A 27,807-nucleotide genomic window follows, 5' to 3' on the forward strand; every position below is an offset into this window, starting at 1 on the left:
CATACAAAATCACCTCTCCCCTTCTTTGCATCAGGATGGAGCCCTCACCCACCTGCCTCACTTTCTAGCATCAAATGCAACAGCTGCATTAACAAAGGGCACAGACACGAGTACAGAAATACCGTACTGTTTAAAAAGACGTAAACTAGCATCTGATAAGATTATGAATGTATAGTCAAGCAGAAGCAGAAAAACTCTGCATTATGTTGAAAAATGAAAGACCTCGGGCTTAGCACAGCAATCTGTTCTCGAAATATGCTGAGCATTTTTGATAACTAAACCCCACACCATGTGCTGTTTTTTTAAATACTAATACTACCTTATGTACATATATTTACTCAGGAAGCCCAATAACGCTTTAATGAACATGGGGGTGAATTCAATTCAATGCGAACGGAATAGCGCTGGGAGGGAGCTCCCGGAGCTATTCAATTCAGCGTGCTGTTATGTCGGAGAATGCCGGTTCTCACGACTTAACATGGGTGTTTAGTCGCAGTAACTGGCATTCCCTAACTAAATTGCCTGGCGTGCGGCTGTTAGCGCCGCGCTAAGCAGGAAAACAGCTGTGCGCCCGGCACTTTTGTCGGATTTCTCTTTGCATCCCCAGGGGAGTGCGAGAAGAAATCCTTAGCAAGCCCAAACAGTGCGGTGTATTGAATTGCTTCGGGAGCTCCCTCCCGCGGCTATTCAACATCGCTTTGAATTGAATTCCCCCCATAGATTAAAGAGTAGCTATCATTTACACACAATTGTACGGGCTCAACCACTAACATAGGCCTTTGTGTATCATGCCTCAGGGATGTCACTAGTTCTTAATAAGGTGGCAGGCAGTATGGTCATGAAAGCAGTTCAGCCTCCTGAATGGCTGCCTGCTGTGTGTCTAGGCAACAGTTAAACTTTAATAGCTGATATGATGCACATCTATTCCCTAACAAGACAAGTTGCTGCCAACTCCCAGTTGGTGTAACTGACAGCATGTCTATGACAGATGTGTCAGCTGAATACAAAATAAATATTGTTCTTGTGTATATTCGTTGAATAAACTGTAAGATTTTAAAATTGGGTTATAATGCCAGGTAGGGTGACTCCACTCATCCTATAGTTGCAGGTCAGCTGCCTACTACCAAGTAATAATCTAATCACATTTAAATATTTTCTTCCACATATTTTTAGGTCATTAACAGTACAGATGTAGCACACAGATTTTTCGCACATAATGAACCAATAGCATGGTCCAGTGTCCAAAACTGCTGTCTGTGATGCTAATCATTCCACCAGTACCTTGTTTAATAAGGGAAGCCTTGTACAGTTACAAGGTAAACTGTGTAATCGAAGCACCAATGACAGGTGCTCTATGTAGTTATTTACATGTATTGTACTCTACCGTGTTATTTGTGAACAAATACACAGAACAACAATTAAAATCAAACCTTGGACTACAAAGCTAATTTGCATCTAATCTGTGTCCCATTTCTTAAGAAAGTCTAACCTACAGGCTACTGTAATATTTTCATCACCACCAACAGAAACTCATTGGGTTTACCAAATGACATAATTTATTGAATATATTTTGTTTTCTCCGCCTTTTACTGTGCCTGGAATATTTTGATTGCATTTGTGCAGACAATTTAACCAATTGAATAAAATAGACTTATACAAAATTACAATTCAGAAGTGAAAGAGTCATACTCACAACTAAAGACACCTGAAACAAGGGTGGGGGGGGTGAAGCCATTCTATAAACCAGATATAACAAAGAAGCTTTGCGTTACAAATGTGAAAAGCTAGTGAAACTGAACTACATGTTTCCAAACCAGCCATTGATATTTTACTATTTCAGTCATTATTTTCCAACACTACTTCTCTGTGCTTGGGATCTAATTTAATAAGACTATGTTTAAAAGAGCAGAACATTATTTCATTAATTCTTTTTTTTTCTGCATTAGATGAATGTGCTATTAAAACAGATTCCAGCTCTACTGCTGTACAGCTAATGGCTATGTCATTTATCCCCAGGAACATGATTTCATAGCTTTGGCAACTCTCCACCTCAGCACGGTTTATGCAGTGCACGGTTATGTAAATACAGGGGCCTATCTCAGAGACTTTACTCCACATTTTAGTTTATGGAACTGTACCTAATGCTAGCGATAAACCTGAAATTCTTAGAAATGTTCCCTCTGTTAAAAGTTAAGACCAAGGGTAGACGAAACACAAATCACAGAACATAGGGAAACTTCTGAGTATGGCCCACAGTGTTGTCATGAGGTCTGTGCATCAGCAAGGAAACACTAGATGATTAAGTTGAGCGATTGAACGATAACGATCGTTCATAAATCATTCGCAAAAATGTCTCAAACGACCAGCGATGCGCGTGCCCGCTGGTCGTTTAGACACCTATCATCGTGCAAACATGCTTGTCAACCTGACGATAACGTCAGGTTGAGCATGTTTGCAGATGATTGATGAGCCTGCACTGAACGACTTCTTGTTCAGTGCAGGCTTCAGTGCAGGCTCATCACAGACTGACAAACGACTGCACGATTTCAATGTCTGCTAGTGGATGGGCTCCTTATAGTGCAATGCAATTAGAGAACAATGAGGGACATTTCTGGCAATTATGGTAAAGAGTATAGAACACGTAACTGTGTAGAAATAAAAACAGCAAAAAGGGACTTTTTTTTTTTCAATACTTATACTATTGCCACAGGCAATATGGACCCATTCTTCTTATAAAGGTGAGTACACACTAGAAGATATTTTGCCCGATTTCAACTCAGCGGAATGTCAAATCATGTAAAATATGTCCAAATCGTGAGTGTCCACTTACGATGCCGACCGGCGTACCCGCGGGTTGTACATCACATTTTCAGATCTTGCCTACAGTAGGCAAGATCTGCCAATCTCGTATACACACTGGAAATCGCTAAGGATGCTCGATAGTTGTTGGTCAGATTGGACACTTTTTTAGCACCATATCGTGTCCTGGAGAGCCTGGGAGCTGCCGGGGAGAGTTCAAGGGAAATCGCTCAAGATATCGCATTGTGAGCATTTCGTTTAGTGTGTATGCACCTTTAGCTTTCTGTGAATGTTTCAGTTAATATCCATGAGCGAGTTATAGAATCTCACATTTATTCTAGTAGACTATAGAATTTGTTTTACTGCAGTTTAACAGATATCTATTAAATATGACCCGAGTGCTCTATGTGTATATTACGTCTCAAGCAGCAGAAAATTTGAAATGACTAGTTGACATTGTTCTAAAATAATGCAAATCATGCACATCAACTATTACGTTATAAGTAGACCTATGTTCTTAGTGGCATAAAACTGGTTAAGAAAAAATAGAAGAAGAAGAAAAATAGATCACCACAAATTAAAACTGCCCTTTTTGGGGTGTCTGGGAATATGGGGCCACCAAGAGATTCTCCGATGGCAGCATCTGTCCAAGCCTGCCTGAAAACGTTTGGAACCACCAACCAGGCCAAACAAAACACAAATCAGGGTCTACGTGTTAAGACTTGTCATATGTGTATCAATGGAAGCTTCACAGAGCTCTTATTTGCATTTCATTTCCATTTTGTTTATAGAGTAAAATAAATACAGGCTATAGCTGCTTATTTGCATTATTGTCTATGTATGAGCTAACTTCTGACTTCTGAGAGTAAACATTTCCATTCATCCATAAGTGCAGGAGTATTAGACATGACAGCATGACACTAGCACAAATTATTTATTCCGTAGTATTCTATATTGTTTTAGTTACTAATCAGCTATAGTACAACAAAATATATTATATACACACACTAAAATAAATATATATATATATATATACATATACACATACACACACACACACACACATACATACACACACACACACTTATACACACATAATTTGTTGTACTATAACTTTAATTATACCGTGATAATATAAAATATTTAGGAATAAATAACTAGGGGGAGGATAAGGTTAGGATTTAAGCATACTCAACATTAGAAGGCCCATCCAGGTAAGTCACTGCTAGACTACCAGGGACATTTTGTTGACATTGTCATTGTGTCGACATGATGAATGTTAATGTGATCAATGTTCAATTGTAATCATGTTGATACTATGATTATGTTGCTCAATATGATAGGGAAAAAAAAAAAAGAAAGCATTTATCAAAGCCAATACACATTACTCTATCTAGTGTACTATGTGCTTACTGTACTTTAACACCAGCTACCAATTAGTATGCAGACACGTAAAGTGGATGCCAATTTATCATCTGGTATACACATTCATTCACTATGGAAGGCCAACATTGAACAACGTATCGGTTGCAGGGTTCAGTGATTTAAAAGCAGAAGTCAATACATGTAATTACACGTAACAAACTAATTCCATTGATCTTTTTAAAGGCATAATTTAGAAAGACCTAATGCTGGCTTTGTAATTTGGGATACAGGTCCTTAATCACATATGCCCCATTATTGAACATCCCAAATCTAGATTGTGATTACAATGGGAGTTTTGAAACGGGTTAGGTAAACTGAAATATAGATGTACTATTTCACTATAACAGTTTCCATTCTCTTGGTGTGTCAGGATTATTTTTTGTTTTTCTGTCAGCTGCCTTTATGACTCTGTATCACATTATAACAGGTTGTTACTGCTGTTACAGATGACACTTAGGGCACCTATTCATGGGTAGCCGTACTGTTAGGACAACTAAATGAGCCAGTAAGAGAATCAGGTGTGTTACCGCAGCATGAAAAGTAACCTCTAACTTTATCGTTCTCTGCACATTTCCCATCACAGTTTAGTAAACTGTGGGGAGCTGATGGGTAATTTATCCACATCACACTGGCTACTAAAGGGTCACCTTGCCCACAGACACAAATTTGAGAAGAAATTTCACAGCAAATCTCAGCAGTGAACAGGTCATGCTGAATACACAACAAGAATGATGAGCCTACAGATTTAAGTTGCCAAAAAGTAATGCCAGCCGCTCTGTGTTTTGTATTTTTTTTTTTAGACAATATTTACCCAGATCTAAGAATAATCTGACTGTATTCTAAAACTGAAAATATACATTTGTTATTCTGTAAGTGGCTACGACTTTAGAAGAATTTTGAACTTTCACAATCCACCTACATAATGTCAGCAATATTTAAGGCATTCATTGCTTTGTAGTATTAGAAATTCAGCATTACTAGATGTTTCAGTAAATGGGGGCTTATGAAACAATATTTTTTTTCTATTTTATTATTATTGCACAATTTATTTTTGGATGGAACTGCGGAAGGGTCATATTTGGAGGTAGAGGGAGCATGGGTACTGATGTGGTATACAATGCGAGTGGTCATAAAGACTAATATGCCACACCACCTTTCTGCGTGCTCTTACTTGTGCCTGACATCACTTCCACACATGGCCTCATGAATTAACCCTGCTGGATATATGTTTGAACAATGTACAACTTAGCAGAGCTTGCCATCACATATTGCAGACAAGCTGGTTGTATTTGACCAGCTATGCAGGAAACATCCCATCATATTTGCACTCTCCATAGGAAGGATGCTTAAAGAACGTGTATATTGAAAAGTACGAGGCAGTTGGTAACATTTTCTTATTAAAATGTCTAAATTACATTGAACTCAATATGCAGCTTACGCTATATGGGAATAGCTGTGAAGGAAGTCTAGTGTCACCCATAGGTTTCGATGTCTCCTACAGTGACATAATACAATAAATGACATAATGGAAATGTTATGTATGTTATGTAAGGTTAACGCTATTTTTTCTAGGGAATCATGGGGATCAGGTTTTTTTTCTCTTTAATATATAAATTTGGATACATTAGAGCAGGGGTGGGGGTAGCTTTTTTCTGCTGAGGGCTCATTATTCATGGACCTGGTGCCGGCCACGTCCCCTCCATGTGACATCACACAGGGGTGGGGCCACAATAGCCAGTGATTACAGCAATGTCCGGGACATCCTGAGGATGCTCCATGGAGCTGTAAGGGCAGCGATGTGACCGTCTATAAAGTGTCCTAAGGACACTCCAGGCGGCTCTGCTGCATAGATTCTGGCTGCAGTGTGCCATTCCAGGCACCCTGCTAGCCAGATGAGGCTAACAGACAAGTGCTCAGACCAAATCATTCTGCGGGGTTTATATGGTTCCCCATCTATGCATTAGAAGATCAATCATTATAAATATATATATATAATATATATATATATATATATATATATATACACACACACACACACATATATATATATATATATATACATACACACACACACACACACACACGTATACACACACATACACACTGCTGCGAGCACAAATAAACAGGTATATACTTATGTAAATGTAATTACACAACACACAGTGTACCTACACATGTAGATCACACACATTACAGATATTTAATAAAAATTGACTACAGGACAAAGCATTGACTGTGGTAGGATTTGGAGTATACAGAACGGATAATAGTCAAAGCAATGTTCAACCCGGGAGCTCACATACTGGTACCACCACATTTCAATACAAACAAAGCTTTATTGTACATAATGTAATCACAGTACGTTTGGCTACTGCCTATTAACAATTCAATGCATTGTTAGCAAACAGACCATAGTAAAAATATACTGTGTGTCACAAAATGAATCTCCTCTTTTGAGGAAAGCACTGCAGTACAGGCCTCATGCAAGTAATACTGTTCCATCTTACTCAGTACGGGCTGCCACACCTCCGAACAAAAAAATGAATACATGCCAAAGTAAAGTCTGTTCCGTTTAAATCAACAGGCTGTTTAAAATAATGGTGCACACTAGGCTTGCCATTAAGGTTTCCATATGTTAAATGGTAGCAGTGTGTTTTATGAGAGAGACAAGTTTGTGCTCAAATGCAAGCATGTCTTATATAGCTGAAAATCCAGGCTAAAATAAACTTTTCCATTACTGCAGTGGTCAGAGACAAGTGAATCATATTCTCTGTAAGTCTCTATTTATCCTGTACAAACACAGACCACACTGCTCTTACAGTCCGTAACAGCAAGCAGTACTTTCCTATAAACCAACAGACACCAGTGTATAATGCTAGCAACGGTCAGCAATAAATGTTTTCATTGAGAAGGCTGATCCCCATTTTATATTTGCAGGTCTATACTATAATTGATAGAAGCTAATTATATAGTGTACCCTGCTACCACTCTAGATTTCTTTAGATAGCACTTCTCAACCAAAGTATGTACTTTAATACATAATATCTTTGTTCAGCTTCTGTATCGCCACTCAAAATTTGTAGTAGGCCATTATTTTAAATGGAGTTTTACTGAAAGTTAGCATCAAAAGAGAACGTGATAGTGAGAGAGGCACTTACTAAGCTCTTATCTAACACTGTAAAAGCCTTTTCGACAGATTGTGTGGGTGGGAGATGATGAGAGTTGAAATCCAGCAGCGGGTGGAGGTCCATGGCTGGATATTCTGGAGAAAGTCAAACTGATCTATAAATAGATTACAAGAGCTAAGAGGATAAATAAAAACTCGCAGTATTGGCGTTAGCTGAACCGATTATGTAAAGCCAGTGGGCAAGCAGGTTGCGTAATCCATCACATGTTCGTCTATAAAACTAACTGGTAGCAATTATTACTAAACGCCCAAAGGACCATGAGCCTTAAAAGACCAAAAATATAACAGAACTGCTTACATTTAATTTTTTTCACAAGGGAAAGCTTTATTCTCCGAACTGTATGCGATTTATTAATTGTGACCTGACACATAAACCCTTTGAATGAGACAAATGAAAGCTCCATTCCACAAATAAAAAAAAAATAAAAAAAACATGCAGTCTTTATATAGGACTACATAGCATCCAAAAGCACTTCAACTTTTCACCCAAAGTTTATAGAGATTACCCCCCTGCAGATGTAGTGTTCTGTAAAGGATACATTTCATAGGGGCTCTGTTATTTCTTAATGCCACCTGGATGGCAACATTTTCTGGAGAGAACACAGATGACATTATTGGTCATCCAGTAACTTTTACTAAATCCATCGTTTTACCTTTTAAATGTTGTCTGTGTCAATAAATTGTATCTATGTTACCTTGAAGAGTTGCTATTTATTTATAGACACCGCTGGTCTCTGGGCACAGAGGAGCAGACCAGACCTGCAGCATAGGCAGGTAAGAGAGAAATAACCACATCTGCCTGATCAGCACAGAAGGAAGCCCAGATGTACAGCAATGTATGCATTACACGAAGGAGACTAATCCAAGCCAATAAGCTGATGAGGACAACTTTACACTTGGATGTGTAGAGTGTAGTAACAATTCCAGGTCCTCTCTGTCCATGTGTGCACTCTTTACTATAACATACTGATAATTAGTATTCAACAATGCAGAATTATATGTACTTCCACTTACTGTTATTAGGAGCACAAAACTTTTTCAAGCCAACAGACTGAACATTACATGTAGCCGGTACACAAGTCCAATGACTCCTCAGTCCCCCATATTCGGTAGCTCACTGTCTAAGCTATCAGTTGTACAGTTAGTATAGTACATCACAGTTTAAGAAATCTTTCAGTTACAGTGGGTATAGATTTGCTTATTATACCACAGCAAGAGGGCTACTAGTTCACAATAAGCTATCTGTACTCCAGCTCTAGAAATCTTACATAAAACAAAAGATAGAATCAATTACAGATTTTGGGGTCTATGTATCAAGCTTTTTTAATTATTTTTTATTTTATTAAAATATGTAGAAACTGAAAGAGTGCTAATTAACAATGCAGATTGAAATCCCCACTATTATCAATGGGGACTATGATCTGACCCCTACATACAAACTCGAAAAAAACAAAGCTTTATGGAGCTTGGCCGTGGCCATCAGTTGGTATAAACTGCTTTAAGCCCATGGAGGCCCTTCAGCCGGTGGGGGTAGCTGACACTGGGGGGGTCATTCAGACCAGCTCGCGAGCGCAGGACGCTCGCAAGCGGGTCGATGTTGCCCCACTGCGCATGCGCACGATGGAGGGAGCTCCGTCGTGCGCATGCGCGAGACCCGGCTCTCCGTCGCTCCGGGTCTCGCACCAAAGGGGGCGTGCTGTCGATGTTTATTGACAGCACGCCCCCTTTGGTGGGCATGCCGGGGGTGTGGCTGCCAGACGGAGGCGTTCCCATGGGAACGCCTACCGTCTGAAGCCGGCCCCACTGACATCAATAGTGATGTCAGTGGAAGTGATTTTGGCTCTGATAGAGCCAAAATCACTCCAGGGCTTGCGGCAGTGAGACCCTACCGCAAGGTCTCCGTCGCAAGCCCGATGGTCGCGATGGTAACCCACAGCTATGCGAGCATCCATAAGGCCGCTCCATTTTCATGTAGGAGGGCCCTGATTCAGAGCGAGCACTCTGGTCAGAGCGTCCGGCTCTAAATCAGGCCCTGTGTGCAAGCGCAGTGTCAGCTTCCACAGGAGAAGTCTTTCACAAGAATTATCTACTAAATGCTGGGGATATAACTCGCAGGGACAGCGGCAACAGTTGTCCCTGCAAGTTCCCCTGTGAACATAGTGGGAATATTTTCATTAAAAATGAAAATATCCCCTGTGATATTTGAAAGAGAACATTCACATGCATTATTGTTCTAGAACAGCTGTTTGACCTATGAAACTAAAAATCTATAAACCATGTCTATTAAAAAGTATAATTTACAGTGCTATAAAATTAACCCTGTAAAATAAGTGGTTATGGCATCCAAACAAAAAAAAGTGCTTTGGACATATTCCTTCTCGCACCTCAGGAGGCTGCGAGAAGTAATGTGTGTCCCCGTAGCTTTAGGCGCCCGAAAGGAGCAACAATTGAATTGCTCCGTTGGGCGCCTATTCGTATGGATGCCCAGGAGGGAGGAGTCTATAACAATTGAATTCCCCCCGCAGAGTTCTGTGTAAGGATGAAAGGTCGGTGCACACAGGTGATTTATTAGAAGATGGGTTAATATACAATATGTTCTATTTTTCTCAGTTACGTCATTTGTCACGGTGAAGCTTCCACATGCTCTGCCTATCTCCACGAGACAAGCAATCTCTATGCTAGTAGCTGTCTCTCTCCCAGTCCCTTGCCAAGAACTAGAACATTATATCCATGTGCACATGGCCTAAGGCTAGAAGCTGCAGGAAATATCAGCCAACTGAGGGGGACACTAAACCAGTGCTGGCACAAGGTATGAGAGGACTTTCCTTAGTGCAAAGTTATCTGTGCAACACATGACAGGGATTGGTCCTAGTCAGAAGTTATAGGAATTTAAACAGGAGCAATTAACCATTTTGCTTGAGAATAATCCAAATTATAACTAGCTAGTTTAATGGCGAGAAAAGTTTCTTTATTCAAAGCTTAAAAACTTATCACAAAGCAGTTTACAGAAAATTGACCCCAGCTGTGCTGGCGGTATGAATAAAATGCCAACCCATATCCGAGATACTATCCTGTGGTAACACTCCATGTGGTGCTCTGTAGGCCTTGTGTACTAGGTACAAAGGTAACAGGATACACTGGGCTCATTCCACACCATTTTTTATCAATTTAAAGAGACAAGCTTTAACCTTCAGAGCTCTTTCAGTGTCTCTTCATCTGAGACTCCAGGCATACACTACGCAATTATCTGGACGATCCGCCAGATCACCCAGATAATTGTACAGTGTATTGCCGCTACCGACCAAATATTAACGGTCTGTCTGACATGCTGAAATCGACCGGTATGGATGAAAGATCAGATAGTCATCCGCATCCAGCAGTGCATGCACTGCCCTGGTCAACCGCCTGCCCAACATTTCCCCTGTTCCTTCACAGGAGACAAATTATGTAATGGTTCCTCTCCTGTGCAGGAACGCAGATATTGTGCTGTACACTGACATTTCACAGTGTATGTTATATATATGCGATTTTATCTGAATGTGTATTCCCAGCATTAGATCATGAACCTTATCTCAGAAACTACAGTTTGGGTAGAGGAAAAGTGGTTGATCCTACTAAACTTACGTCTCCGAGTAAGTGTTGCTATTTGCCGCACTTATGGTACCGCCAGACTCAGTTTTCTTTGTTCTCAGCCCTATGTGCTTACATAAATACTCAAGTATTGGGATAAGATTGGGGGAGCAAGTTGTTGGGCTGTTGACTAGGTTTCTACGTCGTTACAAGTCGCCTCCATCGCATCTAACTGAACTGACCTCAGACTTTGTGCTAACCTTGCAGCCTGGCTTTGATCTTCCTCCCCAGTCATCAATTGCTGGCACCTGCAGGTGTAACCACAGAATGATCTATGTCTCTATATTCCTCATCCTGTGTGCGCGGAGTGGGGTGGCAGATACTATAGTGGAGGGAGAGTACTTCCTCACCAATCTCATATCTTTTGGTCCCACTCAGAAAGCATTTCTCACACAAGACTGCTGGTAGATAAGCTAGTCACTGGTGCGATGGGAAGCTGTGAACTGCCTCACAAAGCAAAATGAATGGAAATTTACAGGTTTAGAATTGAAATATGAGACATATACTGGAGATTTCATTGTGGCTTGTTGTTTTATGGTATTTTGGAACAACGTGATTGAGTTTGTTACAGGAATAAACCTAGCGGGGATTCGCAGCTCTCGGATTTGCGCATTCTTAATTTCTGCAAAATTAATGGTCATGGTAAAAGCTTTACCTACTTATGAACAATGTTTTCATTTAAGTGCCAAGAGGTTTGAACAAAAAGGAATTAGAATTAATTTGGATAATGCCTTATAAATAATAGACTTAGATCATTGAGAACGTTATCCCTTTTGTGAGAAAATTCATAACAAATGTAAAGCATATCATGGTATTTAATAGTTTTATAAATTTGACAAGGGATCTCAGAGCCAAGAGGAAAAAAATGTAACGTTTTACTTCCTGTAAATGATGTTTGTGTGTGATGTGACAAATTTAACAATTTTATGCAGCGCTTCTCAAATCCAGTCCCTGGGACACACTAACAGTGCACGTTTTCCATATCTCCTTGCTGGAACACAGGTGTATTCATTACTGACTGACATTTTAAAAGATCCACAGGTGGTTTGAATTATTTCACTTGCGTTTCTGTGAGGAAACCTGGAAAACATGCACTGTTAAGGGCCCATTCATCATGCTAAATATTGGGGGTCGGGCAGCCCTGATGATTAAGTATCCAACTCACTGCGATACAATTCGTGGCAGCAGTGGATACAATTTCACTGAAGCAATTCAAAATTGTTCACAGGCGGAGACAGCTGATCCAAAAACCAGTTGGCTCTGCGATCCCCCTACTACTACTTTCGTCACGCAGGTGCACAATTCCCTGGCAGATGGAGAGAGAGAGAGAGAGAGGTGTGGAGGGATCTGAAAGGATCCCTCTTCGCAACCCCGGACAGGGATGTGGGAGCAAACGCCATTTGAAGAATTGATGAATTAAGGTCCCCCCTATTAGCATATGGGGACATTGGATCAGATCGGGACTCAAAGGGAAGTAGGAGATATCAGTGATATCTTCTGCATTACCTTTATTATGAATGGCCCCAATCCTTAATTTCTACAAATGTAGGTGAAAATGTTAAGCGATGATGAATAGACCCTAGTGTCTCCCAAGGACTAGATTTGAGAAGCAATGGTCTAATGACCCCGATTGCACTTTTGAATGGAAACTAGCTGTCACAGGGGTTATGAACACACACCTACAGTCTCATCTTGATTCATTGAAGGAAACCATGTTTTAGATGTTCCATATAATCTGCAAACATAGAACACGGTTTGAATAGGTTATCCATCGTCAAAGTACCTACATTTATGGTTTGCACATGCCCTGTTTCAACTTCTACCGAACACAGACCTTTAGTTTTAAAGACTTCGGTTCTGTGCTTTTCAGCAAGCCTATATATGACCAGAGTTGATTATATTTTGGAGCCACAAATATGACAGCTCTGTCCTCCTCTCTTTATTGGAAACCCTTTTATCTACAGCAAATTTGTGACTTGTCCATACGTACCTTAAACAAAACTACCTGCTGACAAACACGTTTATAAGGCATAGAAGAAAGAGGGATAGATTAAGCAATTTACTCTGTAAAAAGTAGCAGAGAACATGTGCAACAAAAGTAAAGTTATCCACCAGCGAAAAATCCCCTTTGGATTTACAAAAAACCTGATCAATTGTTCCCTCATTTTGTGACAGGCTTTAGGGGGGAATTTAATTATAGGCAAAGGGTGCGAATTGCCGTTGTCACAGCATTTAAATGTGGCAAAGGCAGCGCGTCTCTCACCCTTCACCCGGCTGGCCGAATGCCCGATTCGCTCAAAAGTGCTCACTACCCTATGGGGTAGCAAACACTTTTGAACGAGATCCCGCTACCGTAAAGCACGGCGGCTGCCCCGCAGATACGCTCCTAATTGAATTCTCCCGTTAATGTGAAACAAACATCTGCTGGTAGGATTGTCAGTTTACTGCTTCCTAGTGACCTGCTAGGCTGCATTCCCATCCATCTCCGCTGTTTCCTAGATAGTACATTTATTTATAAAGTGCTGATATATGAGGCGGTGCAGTACATGACGGGATCATGACACAAATGACATACAATGACATACAATGACATGAAACAGAAGGTAAAAAGATGGCTCTGCCCAAATGAGCTTACGATCAAAGAAGGGTGAAGAGCAAAGAAGGTACCAGAATAAAAATTGGTGGGGAAAGTGTGGGTGGCTATCATTAGGCTGCAGCATTATCAGCTCCCAGTAATAAATAATAAAAGCAGTCACTGGCATATGGCATTTACACAGCTACTGGTGGTGCTGGAAGGTTGGAACGAGGAGAGACAGTGGGAAGCAAAGACACAAAACATGAACCAGTCACTGTAGAAATATTAAAACAGCTGCTGGAAACAACCATCAACATTTAATTTTAACGAAGGGTTTTTCCTCTATTGGTTCGAGTGAATAAATGTGCTGAAGTAAGAGCAATTATTCCCCCCAAAAATGGCAAAATTGAAAAACAAATAAAATCATAAAGAAAAGGACAATGCCAGAACAAAATAAAAAGGGCACACAAAATATGAATTATACACTGAACATATAAATTGTGTTACAGGTTGAGTCTCCCATATCCAAATATTCCGATATACGGAATATTCCGAAATACGGAATTATTTTGGCATGACAGATAATGAAACCTTTGATTTTTAATAGTTCAATGTACACAAACTTTGTCTAAGGCACAAATTATAAAAAAATATTGTGTAAAACGACCTTCAGGCTGTGTGTATAAGGTGTATATGAAACATAAATGAATTTCATTTCTGTACACAAACTTTGCTTGAGCCACAAAATTATTGAATATATTGTATATAATTACCTGCAGGCTATGTGTATAAGGTGTAGATAATACATAAATGCATTCTGTGTGTATATGTGGGCCCCATTCCCAAGATATTTCATTATGATATACAAATATTCCAAAATACGGAATATTCCGTTATCCAAAATACCCCTGGTCCCAAGCATTTTGGATATGGGAGACTCAACCTGTATTTGTGAGGACCCTCACAATCCCCCCAAAAAACCAGACAAAACAATAGGGCCCAATATATCAATGCTACAATTCTCTGATCCTCTGACACCGATCAGTGGTCAAAACCATCGATCCGCGGACATCGATGATCAGCGATTTGCTGATCCCAATAATTTTTTGGTTGGGGTCTGCAAATCAGAGAAATCCAACATGTTGTATTTCCCCAATGCCCATATGCAGGTGTCAGGAGATTGGGGAATTGTGGCAGTCAGTCACATATTTCTGGGCCCTATCAGTCAACGCTGTAAAACACAGAGGGAGGCAAAAATAAAGAAATAAAACAAATAAAATCATCCATGAAAATCAAAGTACAGGCCAATGAAGCAGTCATCTGGAGATGGGCACTAGGATACTGCAGAGACACTTTATAATTTTTACTGGGAACCTACTTCTGTATGATGAAGTCATGGACTGCAATTTGGGCTTGTGATATAAACACAAAAATATGCAGAACACTTTTTAAATCAACACTGATTTAATATAAAATAAAAATTGGTTCATTTGCCAGCTGTTCTTATTTACTATAATAATAATGAGGATACTAGTTTTCTCCCACTTAAATATTGCCACTTATTTATAAATGTTACATAGAACACCATTTGCTGTATTTCCTTTTTATATATCACCAAAAATGAAGTCTGTAAATCTGATATAACCGCAAGTGAGAATACCATGTTGATATAATATGTAACTATAATAAAGAAAACAATAGGACATGGTAAGGTGTACTGTCCCAATGCTGTCAATAGAGATCAATAAGGGCAAAGGTTATTTAGACCCGGTTATAAAAGCATTATTAAGTTACTCTGTAGTGTCTCAGCAGTCACTAATAAGTGTCATGTTAGAGGTAGAGCCCTCTGTGCATCCTTGGTAGTAGAGGAATGCTATTAAGCCTTCAGCCGTAAACACGGGGTCAATATTAAATTACCAATTCCTTTTTTTTTTTGCTTTAGTCTTGTTCCATGACTCAGTTGCCCTAAATGCCCATCGTCAATAGACTACTTGATCCGTGCAGGAATTAGTGGCATACTTTCTGCATTGGGATTACCAAGAATCAAGCATTACAACTCGATGTTCAAAATAGATCCCAAATGGTTATTGACACTTTGGTTTTATAAAAGGTGAGAGAGTTCATACAAGTCTTTTTGGGTTTTATCAGTTGAAAAAAAAAGAATTCACAAACAAAAACAAAGCCCCTGACTAAAATATCCCTAAACGTGCATTAACTGCATTTCTCATAAGTCTACCGAGGCTAAGCTGACAGTTTTTACTGAACACCATGTGATCTGTACAGGATTTATTGCTCTCACATGGTCCCTCAAGAATCCTTTTCAAAAAAAGACAGGCAAATCGCTTTGGAATCACTAGTACTAAATAAACCAAGGGAAAAACGGTTAGTCAATAATAAATCATCCCGACATTAGCATACTTCTGTATAATGACAAAATATATAGTCTACCTATATTATCTCTTCCATGTATTCACAGGGATAAAAAAGTAATTTATGGCAGATCTGTTGTATCCTAACTCATTGCTTGGCACAAGGCCTATAAATATAAAAGAACCTACAAAGTCCCTGTACCTCAACCCAATACTCAGGGGGGGGGGGGGGGGACATATCCAACAGCAGAAAAAAAATGTATTGTAGATAATTACCATCATCAAGATATTAGAATTTGTCAAGAACATGTAACAAATTCTGTAAAAATAATTAAAAACAAAATTTGATTATAGTGGGGCAATGTACACACTTGTTAAAATAAGGTTTTTAACAAAAGTTGAGTGACTAAAAACGGCTGTGAAGATGAAAGTCATTTAACCAAATGAGGCTGTTCAGGTGGCCAGAAGTGGAGGGTTATAGTGTCTGCCTATATCACATCTACAGACTCCAGCTTAGGCACATACAGCCATCACTTCAGGTTCTGGCACCATCTGTATCAGGGTTGGTGTTTCTTGCAAATTTCTCCAGCCTGTCCATCTACTATCCCCTTGTGACGTAAACTATTAATGCTATATGGAAACGTTATTGTTACTTCAGAAGAGACATTAAAAAAGTGCTTGGGAAATGCTACCAATTTAAATGTTATTTTTAATAGCGCCAAATTATTACAGAGTGTATTCTCTTTCTGTCCCACTCCAGTATATGTAGCCCTCATTTCACATGCAGTACTGCTTAAATCATCACTTCATTGTCATGAGACCCTATCATGTCAGCCAGTGCTCGAAGTGAGCCGGTATACAACGGTATGGTATACCGGCACTTCCAGCACTGACCCGCCCGCCACTGAGAGGCATATGGATAAGGTACTGATGCTGCCTTCTCCATATGCCGGGCACCTGCTGAGTTTGTGTTACCAGCATGTGCCCGGCGACTCCTTCCCTGCAGCCGGAGGACGGAGCTCATTCCTGAGCTCTGCCTCCCGGCTCCTGCAGTGCGTGTTGGGGAGAGACGTCATGTCGTCTCTCCCTCTCCCACAGTGCAAAGCGCGGAGCTGACGGGAGAGGACTATGCAATGCATACTGTGGGAGTCCTCTCCCACAGTGCAGAACGAGGAGCAGGCGGACGGCGGCGGGCACCGGAGCTGGGCTTCACGTAAGTATGTTTTTATGTGTGTTTGTCTGTGTGTTTGTGTAAGGGGGCTCTACTTCAAGGGGAACTACTACTATGGGCACTACTACTACTATGGGCACTACTGCTACTACTATGGGCACTACTGTTACTACTATGGGCACTACTGTTACTACTATGGGCACTACTTCAAGGTGCACTACTACTAGTACTATGGGCACTGCTTCAAGGGGCACTACTGCTACTACTACTATGAGCACTACTTCAAGGGGCACTACTACAAGGTGCACTAATATAGGCACTATTAATCTGGGTACTACTGCAAGGGGCACTACTACTATATACTGTGGGCACTAATACAAGGGGCACTATTATTGTGGCCAATGTATTGGGGGCACTGTTACTCTGGTGGGCAATGAATAGGGGGCACTACTACTGTGGGCAATGTATAGTGGGCACTATTACTATTGTGGGCAATGTACAGTGGCATTACTACTGTGGGCATTGTATAGAGAGCACTATTACTGTGGGTATTGTATGCGGGCACTATTACTGTGGGTATTGTATACGGGGCACTACTACCAGGGGCGCTGCATAGGGGCACTACTACTGTGTACATTGTATAAGGGCACTACTACTGTGGGGCAATGTATAGGGGTCACTACTATAAGGAGCACTACTACTGTGGGTGTTGTATAAAGAGCACTACTACTGTGGGCACTGCATAGGGGGCATTGTATAAGGGCACTACAACTGTGGGCATTGTATAAGGGCACAACTACTGTGGGCATTGCATAAAGGGCACTACTATTGTGTGGCATAATATGTATAAGGGGTACTACGGTGTGGTACACTATACTACTTGAAAAAGAGCGCGTCGTAAGGACACGCACCCTTTTCCGGTGCATGCGCTCCTTCATTGCGCACATAAGTGCAACCTTAGATTTTCCATACCCCCACTATAAAATTCCCACTTCGACCACTGATGTCAGCTTTATGTATATTTCAATACTGTTCCTCCTCATGTGTATATATCCGTACTGTGCCCTCCCATTATGTGTGTATATACCAGTACTGTGCCCTCCCATTATGTCTGTGTACAGTATATATCAGTACTGTGCCTTCCCATTATGTGTGTATATACCAGGTACTGTGCCTTCCCATTATGTGTGTATATACCAGGTACTGTGCCTTCCCATTATGTGTGTATATACCAGGTACTGTGCCTTCCCATTATGTGTGTATATGCCAGTACTGTGCCTTCCCATTATGTGTGTGTATATACCAGTACTGTGCCTTCCCATTATGTGTGTGTGTATATACCAGTACTGTGCCTTCCCATTATGTGTGTGTGTATATACCAGTACTGTGCCTTCCCATTATGTGTGTGTGTATATACCAGTACTGTGCCTTCCCATTATGTGTGTGTGTATATACCAGTACTGTGCCTTCCCATTATGTGTGTATATACCAGGTACTGTGCCTTCCAATTATGTGTGTGTATACACCAGGTACTGTGCCTTCTCATTATGTGTGTATATATGCCAGTACTGTGCCTTCCCATTATGTGTGTGTGTATATGCCAGCACTGTGCCTTCCCATTATGTGTGTATATACCAGTACTGTGCCTTCCCATTATGTGTGTGTATATACACCAGTACTGTGCCTTCCCATTATGTGGGAGTGTATATACCAGTACTGTGCCTTCCCATTATGTGTGTATATACCAGGTACTGTGCCTTCCAATTATGTGTGTATATACCAGGTACTGTGCCTTCCAATTATGTGTGTGTATACACCAGGTACTGTGCCTTCTCATTATGTGTGTATATATGCCAGTACTGTGCCTTCCCATTATGTGTGTGTGTATATGCCAGCACTGTGCCTTCCCATTATGTGTGTATATGCCAGCACTGTGCCTACTGATTATGTGTATATATCAGTACTGTGTCTACCCATTATAAGTATATATCTGTACTGTGCCTTCCCAGTAAGTGTGTTCGATAACAAGAACAACTAAAATTGCACAGACTGTCTCAGGAAATAATTAACATTTATAAGAAAAATTGACATTTTAAATATTGAAAAGTTATTAATATAAAGTCACAAAGAAAATATATACAGTAAAGCTGCCCCATCCACTAGCAGACCTCAAAACGACTGCACAATTCAGACATTGTAATCGTGTTGTCGTTTCAAAGTCTGTATGTGCCTTCATTGAACAAGCAGTCGTTCAGTGTAGGCACATCAATCATCTGCAAACATGCTGAACCTGACGTTATCGTCAGGTTGTCCAGCATGTTTGTCCGATGATAGATGTCTAAATGACCAGTGGGAGCGCGCATTACTAGTCGTTTTAGACATTTTTTTTAACGATTTGCAAACGATTACGATATAGTTACCGTTAAATCGCTCAATTTAATCGTCTAGTGGATGGGCAGCTTAAGTCTAAATCTCATTATCTATGTGAATAAGCAACACCATCAATTTGAACACCAAGGGCGGTATTCAATTGTCTTAGCGGTCCGGATCTCCCGCCTAATGTGATGGGAGATCGCGGGGCGCTATTCAATTGTTACGGCTTTCGCGCTGATCGCGCCCAAAGTGGTCGGGTTTAGCTGCATAAATCGGCTTCCCCCGACCAAACTGCTGGGTGCGAATGCGAAAAGTGCCGTTTGGGTGCCCAAACAGGTCACTTTTCGACCATTTCAGCTCGCACCCCCCTGGGGCTACGAGCAGAAATGGAGCGCTGCCAGCTGATCGCGCCTGACAGGAGCAACAATTCAATAGCTCCGTCGGACGCGAAGGGGGCTGGCAACAATTGAATTCTGCTCCAAAAAAGTCTGCTGCATGTAATTTGATAAGCTGCATACACACACGATTTTTTTAATGATTATCGTTAAACGATATCGTTTAACGATAATTGATGGCAAAAATCGTTCACTTTCTGAGTCAAACGATGAATGATTATCGTTCATGCGCGTTCACGTTTGTAGTTTGTCGTTCAGTCAGACTTGTCAACTCAACGATTTTCATTAAGGGAATATTCAAAAATCGTTTGTAGTTCATAAAAATCGTTCATGACATTTAGTAAATGAACAACTTTAGTAAACGATTTTAGTAAATTTTTTCAAGGGAAAAAATAGTTTACTCAAATTGTTCATTAAAAAAATCGTTGTGTGTGTATGCAGCTATAGCGTTTTTTCCTCCCTGGAATTAAATATTTGGAAAAAAACCTTTTATAAACCCTGTTTGCCGTTGATCACAGATTACTTTTCTCTACAATTTTTTAAATAAAAACTTTTCAGTGATACAGAACAATATAGTATTAAGTATTAATGTAAAACGCATCCCAAAAATTGGGACATATCAAATCAACTGCTTGAAGCCACTTAGTATTAGCAGTTAAATAATTGCCATGCAATTCTTGTCACTTAATTGTCACCATGACTTTTCAGCTGTTACAACACTTTAATATGTTGCTAAGCAACGAGAAGACTGTTCTGGAGGCAGCTGAATGCTACTACGTAGGAAGCTCCAAAACCAGAGCTTAAAACGGCAAGAGAACAAGGATCTCTCTTATTTATCCATCTCATAGAAAAAAAAAATATATATTATATATATAAATACATATATATATATATATATATATATATATATATATATATATATATATATATATATATATATATTATTTATTTATTTAGTCTCCCATATGCAAAATGCTTGGGACCAGGGGTATTTTGGATATTGGAATATTCCGTATTTTGGAATATGTGCATATCATAATAAGATATTTTGGGAATGGGACCCAAATCTAAACACAGAATGCATTTATGTTTTTTATACACCTTATACACACAGCCTGCAGGTAATTTTATACAATATGTACAATAATTTTGTGGCTCAAACAAAGTTTGTGTACATACATGAAATTCCTGAAGGTAATTGTATACTTTATTTTGAATACTTTTGTGCCTTAAACAAATGTTTGTGTACATTAAACCATCAAAAAACAAAAGGTTTCACTATCTCAGTCATGCTAAAAAATAAATAAATCTGTATTTCAGAATATTCTGTATTTCAGAATATTTGGATATGGGAGACTCAACCTGTACATACAATAATGCAGGTCCCTCAAGGATCCACAAGAGAAACTGGTCCAAATAAAAACATAATCGGCGACACTCAGTGCAAAGATGTCCAAACCAGCAGCAAATTGTAACAAACTTGCTGCTGGATTGGATTTCTTTGTCCTCATTCATTTTGCAGTAGGTCAACTTCGTTATTAATCTGCTGTTACCACTGCTTTCCATATGTCACATACCACACCATTATGGTGCCACCATCCCTCCCCTGTCCTCTTCTAGCCCTCCCACTAGCTGTAACCAATGTAGCGCGCTCAGGATTGCAGCTCACCTGCTACTCTCGTGGGTAGGGTGAATAATGCATGAATCAGAAGATTTTGTAAGGATTGAGTATCTCGTATTAGTATTCTGTAGCTCCATTACGTCTCATCCCATCCAGGCACTGCCTTTTCCGCCCAGTGTAACCTATGTAGTTCGTCCAAGATGGCTGCCGTGCCTGGCACCTTTGTGGGTAGACTGGATGATCCTTAGAACTGATGTTATATGTTCATAGTTTTTAATACTTTATGCAAAGCGAAACCTATTTTTGTGTTAATTTCTATAAAGCACCTTGAATTCTTTTTGAGAACAGCGCTATATAGATAAATTGATTTATAATTTATCAGTTGGGAGCCAATTCATTATATTTTTGGATTGTGGGAGAAAAGCAGAGTACCCATTCTGTTCAGGTGTGTATGCAATTATTATTATACCACAAGTATTTACCCCTTTACTATATTCCATTTCACTCTGATGCAATCAGTAGTCTTCAAGGGTCACATTGATTAGCAATCATTTGCGTAAAATTAAGCTGTTACAAAGGATTAACTAATAAGTACACTTGTCTTCATGAGGTCGCAAGGTTGGCCAATGTATTACCTAACCAGAGCTTCACCATGAAGATAAAATCAAGGCACGTTCAAAGCAAATATGAGAAAATGTTTTTGACAATCCCCAGAGAAAAGTTAGAACATTTCAAAATCATAATATTCCAATGAGCACTGTCAAGACCATAAAGAAATGAGAAAAGACTCTTCTAAAGTTTAGAATTACAACAATAAGGGTGCACTTGTAAGAGATCATCAATTCTGAATGAATTAGCCCTCTTACACACTAATACTGCATTAGGAGCATTTAAACCTAGCAAAAATACACAGTTAATGCAAATGTATTAATAACATGTAGGGCCCACTGTAGGCCTCCTAATATGATAAACAGGTTAGTAGTGTCAAACTCATTTACAAGCTTTATGCTAGTGTAAACCAGCTTGTAAAATGCATGTAACATCAGTGGGTACAAGTCGTATGTCTTTCAGGACAGATGGGAACAAAGCACTTCTCAAATTTGATGCTCACAGAAATGAGATATGTACATGAAATCTTGCAAGGCGTTTGCTAGAAAGCAAGTACGACACCCACATACTAAGTACAAGAAGAGAGGCAGGAGGCAAGTCACAGCGAATCAGCACTAGGCTTATGCGCTGTGGCTCTTGCACGGATCGCCAGAGGCAAAGCAGAAAGAGCTATAACCGTGCGATAAGTACATCTCCACCTTGGTTTCAACTCCCAAACAGGGCCCTATCTGTGTGGGGTTTGTAAGTTCTCTCATGTTTGTGTGGGTTTCCTTCCACAATCTAAAACATACAGTTAAGTGGGAACGGGGGTCGAAACGAGTCAGTACGAGGGATACTAGGCGGCACTCAAAAGGTCTCTAAACCTGGTGACTGGAGCAAAAAGACCAGTGCAGCGTCCGGACACTACACGGTGATTTAACACCATATGCTCATCAAAACTATCCGTTGCCAGTTCTTACCTTCACTTGGTAATTATTTTCTTTACAGCCACTTAAGGATATCTCTATAATCTGCTTTATTCATTCTGCTGATGTTTTTATATTAAAATTGTACTTCACTATATACCTCCACTTCCTCTTTGTTTTTGAATACTACATTGGTGTCCTATGAGGGAGGTACTTCAGGATATCGGAATACATACTAATTATTGGGATGTAGTGTATACCATAGAGCAAGTTGATGAAATTACCTAAACCTTTTTTTCACATTATCACTTGTTAGGAGGATTGGGAGCACCTTCTATAGGAGATTTCTACACTTGCTGCTGTCATATGCGCTTGGTTTTCTCTATTTCACTCTTCTTTAAGATCTACTAGAGCAGGGACTGATGTGCCTGAATAAATATTCTCTGCAAAACGCAGAGTAATGTGTGTGTACTTTTTAAGTAACTTAATAAATACAATAATCAGAAATATAGGATTGGCTAGCTACGGATTTTTCCTAAAGATGATGATCAATGCATCTATTCGCTAGTAATTCCTACAGTCAGGTGCATAAATATTGGGACATTGACAGAATTTTCATATTTTGGCCTCTATTCACCACTACAATGGCTTTGAAATGAAACAAACAAGATGTGCTTTAACTGCAGACTTTCAGATTTCATTTGAGGGTAATTACATCCAAATCAGGTGAATGGTGTAGGAATTACAACGGTTTCTATATGTGCCTCCCACTTTTTAAGGGGCCAAAAGTAATGGGACTATCAACTCAAAAGCTATTTCATTGACAGGTGTGGGCTATTCCCTCTTTATTTCATTATCAATTAAGCAGGTAAAAGTTCTGGAGTTGATTCTAGGTGTGACATTTGCATTTGGAATCAGTTGCTGTCGACTCTCAATATGAGATCCAAAGAGCTGTCACTATCAGTGAAGCAAGCCATCATTAGGCTGAAAAATCAAAACAAAGCCACCAGAGAGATAGCAAAAACATTAGGTATGGCCAAATCAACTGTTTGGAACATTCTTAAAAAGAAAGAATGCACCAGAGAGCTCAGCAACATTAAAAGACCCGGAACACCACGGAAAACAACTGTGGTGGGTGACAGAAGAATTATTTCCCTGGTGAAGAAAAATCCCTTCACAACAGTTGGCCAAATCAAGACCACTCTGCAGGAGGTAGGTGTATATGTGTCAAAGTCAACAATCAAGAGAAAACTTCACAAGAGTGAATATAGAGGGTTCACCACAAGATGTAAACCATTGGTGAGCCACAAAAACAGGAAGACCAGATTAGAGTTTGCCAAACAACATCTAAAAAAGCCATTACAGTTCTGGAACAACATCCTATGGACAGATGAGACAAAGATCAACTTGTACCAGAGTGGTAGGAAGAGAAGAGTATGGAGAAGGAAAGGAACTGCTCATGATCCAAAAGATACCACCACATCAGTGAAGCATGGTGGTGGTAGTGTCATGGCGTGGGCATGTATGGCTGCCAATGGAACTGGTTCCCTTGTATTTATTGATGATGTGACTGCTGACAAAAGCAGCAGAATGAATTCTGAAGTGTTTCGGGCAATATTATATGCTCACATTCAGTCAAATGCTTCAGAACTCATTGGACAGCGCTTCACAGTGTAGATGGACAATGACCCGAAGCATACTGCAAAAGCAACCAAAGAGTTTTTTAAGGCTAAAAAGTGGAATGTTATGGAATGGCCAAGTCAATCCCCTGACCTGAATCCGATTGAGCATGCATTTCACTTGATGAAGACAAAACTGAAGGGAAAATGCCCCAAGAACAAGCAGGAACTGAAGACATTTGCAGTAGAGGCCTGGCAGTGCATCACCAGGGATGAAACCCAGCGTCTGGTGATGTCTATGTGTTCCAGACTTCAGGCTGTAATTGCCTGCAAAGGATTTGCAACAAAGTATTAAAAAGTGAAAGTTAGATTTAGGATTGTGTAGTTTGTCCCATTACTTTTGGCCCCTTAAAAAGTGTGAGGAACATATAGAAACCGTTGTAATTCCTACACCATTCACCTGATTTGGATGTAATTACCCTCATATGAAATCTGAAAGTCTGCAGTTAAAGCACATCTTGTTTGTTTCATTTCAAAGCCATTGTGGTGGTGAATAGAGGCCAAAATTTGACAATTCTGTGAATGTCCCAATATTTATGCACCTGACTGTTGACCTATAGTAATGGACTCTTGTGATAGTTCGTATTGCAGAGGGCTATTCTCATTCAACAGAGAACACTATGGGCCGGATTAAATTAGCCTTGTTAATTTACTGCACAGGGAAAGGGATAGCCTCTGACTTTTATGCTCAAGGGTATTCAATTAAATCCCTTCCCCTAGCGTGGTATATCTGCCGCTAACGAGCATTAACCCATGGATTCCAGGATAAGTACCAGGAGCTATGGGTTAATCAGTATGCAGCAGCCGCGATAAGGGCAGAAATTTAACGTGGATTCCTGTTCAAGCCTCAGGATAAGGTGAACAGAAATATGTGTTAAGTGGCTGCCACACGCTTTAATTAAATAGCCCTGGACACTGCATAGCATTTAGGAGGGTGCGAGTAGAAATCTTTTAGGCGGACCAAACAGCGCACTGAATGGAATAGCTCCGGGAGCTCCTTCTCAAGGCTATTCAGCATCGCACTGACCAAACAGCGCACTGAATGGAATAGCTCCGGGAGCTCCTTCCCAAGGCTATTCAGCATCGCACTGACCAAACAGCGCACTGAATGGAATAGCTCCGGGAGCTCCTTCCCAACGCTATTCAGCATCGCACTGACCAAACAGCACACTGAATGGAATAGCTCCGGGAGCTCCTTCCCAAGGCTATTCAGCATCACACTGAATTGAATCGAGCACAATGTTTACTTTTTGGTCTTGGCCTTTATACATCCATCAATTCATTCACATGTAGCTAATAGAAGGGATGGTCTGACAATATATGAAAAAAACAACTGGTTTGTGCCACACAGAAACCAGTTTAAAAATCACACATGGGTAACTAGTCATGAAAAACGTACATGGTTTGAAGCAGTAACACATTTAATAAGCTCAACTGTGTTTGTTTTTTTCCCTTTGTACCAGGGCGAGAGAGATTTTCATACAAAATTACATTACTGTTTAAATAGGAATCAAATTTTAGTCAAGTAAAAGTCACAAAACGTCGTTAGACTCACTGGGGGGATGCAATGGTTTTCACCCATGGCTGTGACCAATGGGCGCCCGACAAAGCAATTCAATTGTTGCTCTGTTCGGGTGCGAGTGGACACATTTCTGCTCGCACCCTTCTGAGATGAGGCAAGCAGAAATGTGGGAGAAGTCCAGGGTTTGGAGTAGTTTGGGTGCGCTAACCAAGACTTAAGAGGGAATTAGCAGTTTTATGCCGCCAAACCTGATTTGAACTTTGAGATAGACATGCACGAAAACGTATAGGTGCCCAAAACAACAGAATAAACCTGATCCCCGTCACTTTAGAAGGGAGATAGGACGCCATAAAACAAATGAATCGACCCCAGAGTGCGTTATTATAAGACATCAAAAATAATGTGTATTTCCTAGGAGTACTTTGTAGACCCTTTGGTTACTAGTCAACTAATGTGCTAGTACTCTGATCCAAGGTGAAATCATACCCGATCCAGTTATATTATAAGTTTGAGACAAAACTGGTAGAAGCCATAATATGATTTTATGCCTTCCTTTAGGCCAACTCCATGGTCGTCAACAAAATATGCATAATTGAAAATTATTAGCTTGATTCAATACCTAAAAAAAAAAAAAAAAAAAAAACAAACACACACATTTCTCACACAGTCATGTTAATTAATGAAACATGAAATTCAAACATGAGCCCAATATCTATAGTGCAGTCAGGCCTTAACCTCAAAAATCGGTCATTCAATTGATGCTACTGTTCTAATCAAACATGTTGCGTCTGTATTTCGAAACTGCCCCCACTATACCCCATGATCCACCATGCACTCTCATTCATTGTGCAGATAGGTTTTCCTACATTGTTACCAAAATTGCAATTGAGGCAGACGGTACTAGACCTTAGACACAGTTCATGGCCAAGAGGCTTGCTGCTTTTCAACCAATCAGTTTTAGACTTCTTTTAGCTCATAAGGAGTTTTGATGTTCTGCCTATGTACAGGTTTCAAACAAACATAGGGATTACTGTGTGACAAAAGTGGAGCTGACTCATGGGATCAATTATAATGCAGGGGAACAATCTAATTAACCCCTATGTAGCCAGGCGTCATGACTGATTTAATCAGTGATCACACCATTGCATGTAACATAGTTATCACTGCAGAGGTTAAACACTGGCATATGTATTATCTAACCAAGCTGGGAATTAAAAGGTTAAATGAAGCAGAATTAAATATATGTTCGTGCTAAGAGAGGGAAAGGATACCATGTTCGCACAATGTCATTTTATTTTCACCACCATACAAAACCTACAATTATCACCCTTGGTGGAAGCACAATGCTTTTCAGGAAAACTTCAATACATGACAAACTACCAATGTGCATGTTTTTATTACACCTATAGTAAATCTATACATACACAATCACTTTCTATAAGATCATACAATCTAATTGTATAAAATGTCCATTTACATTATATACACATGTACATAACTATTCCTGTAATGTTGATTCTTCATCATTATGACTAAGAAAAATAAGT

The 27,807-nt window shown here is 40.0% G+C and overlaps 1 protein-coding gene across 7 annotated transcripts in view; it reads right to left on the bottom strand.

Moving 5' to 3' along the window:
* The window catches only part of RAPGEF2 (Rap guanine nucleotide exchange factor 2), a 364,888-nt gene that overhangs the window by 69,922 nt on the left and 267,159 nt on the right, over positions 1-27,807 (bottom strand). The window lies entirely within an intron of this gene.

This window comes from Taudactylus pleione, unplaced genomic scaffold, assembly GCF_031769625.1.
Source record: "Taudactylus pleione unplaced genomic scaffold, aTauple2 ptg000170l, whole genome shotgun sequence".
NCBI classification, from domain to species: Eukaryota; Metazoa; Chordata; class Amphibia; order Anura; family Myobatrachidae; genus Taudactylus; species Taudactylus pleione.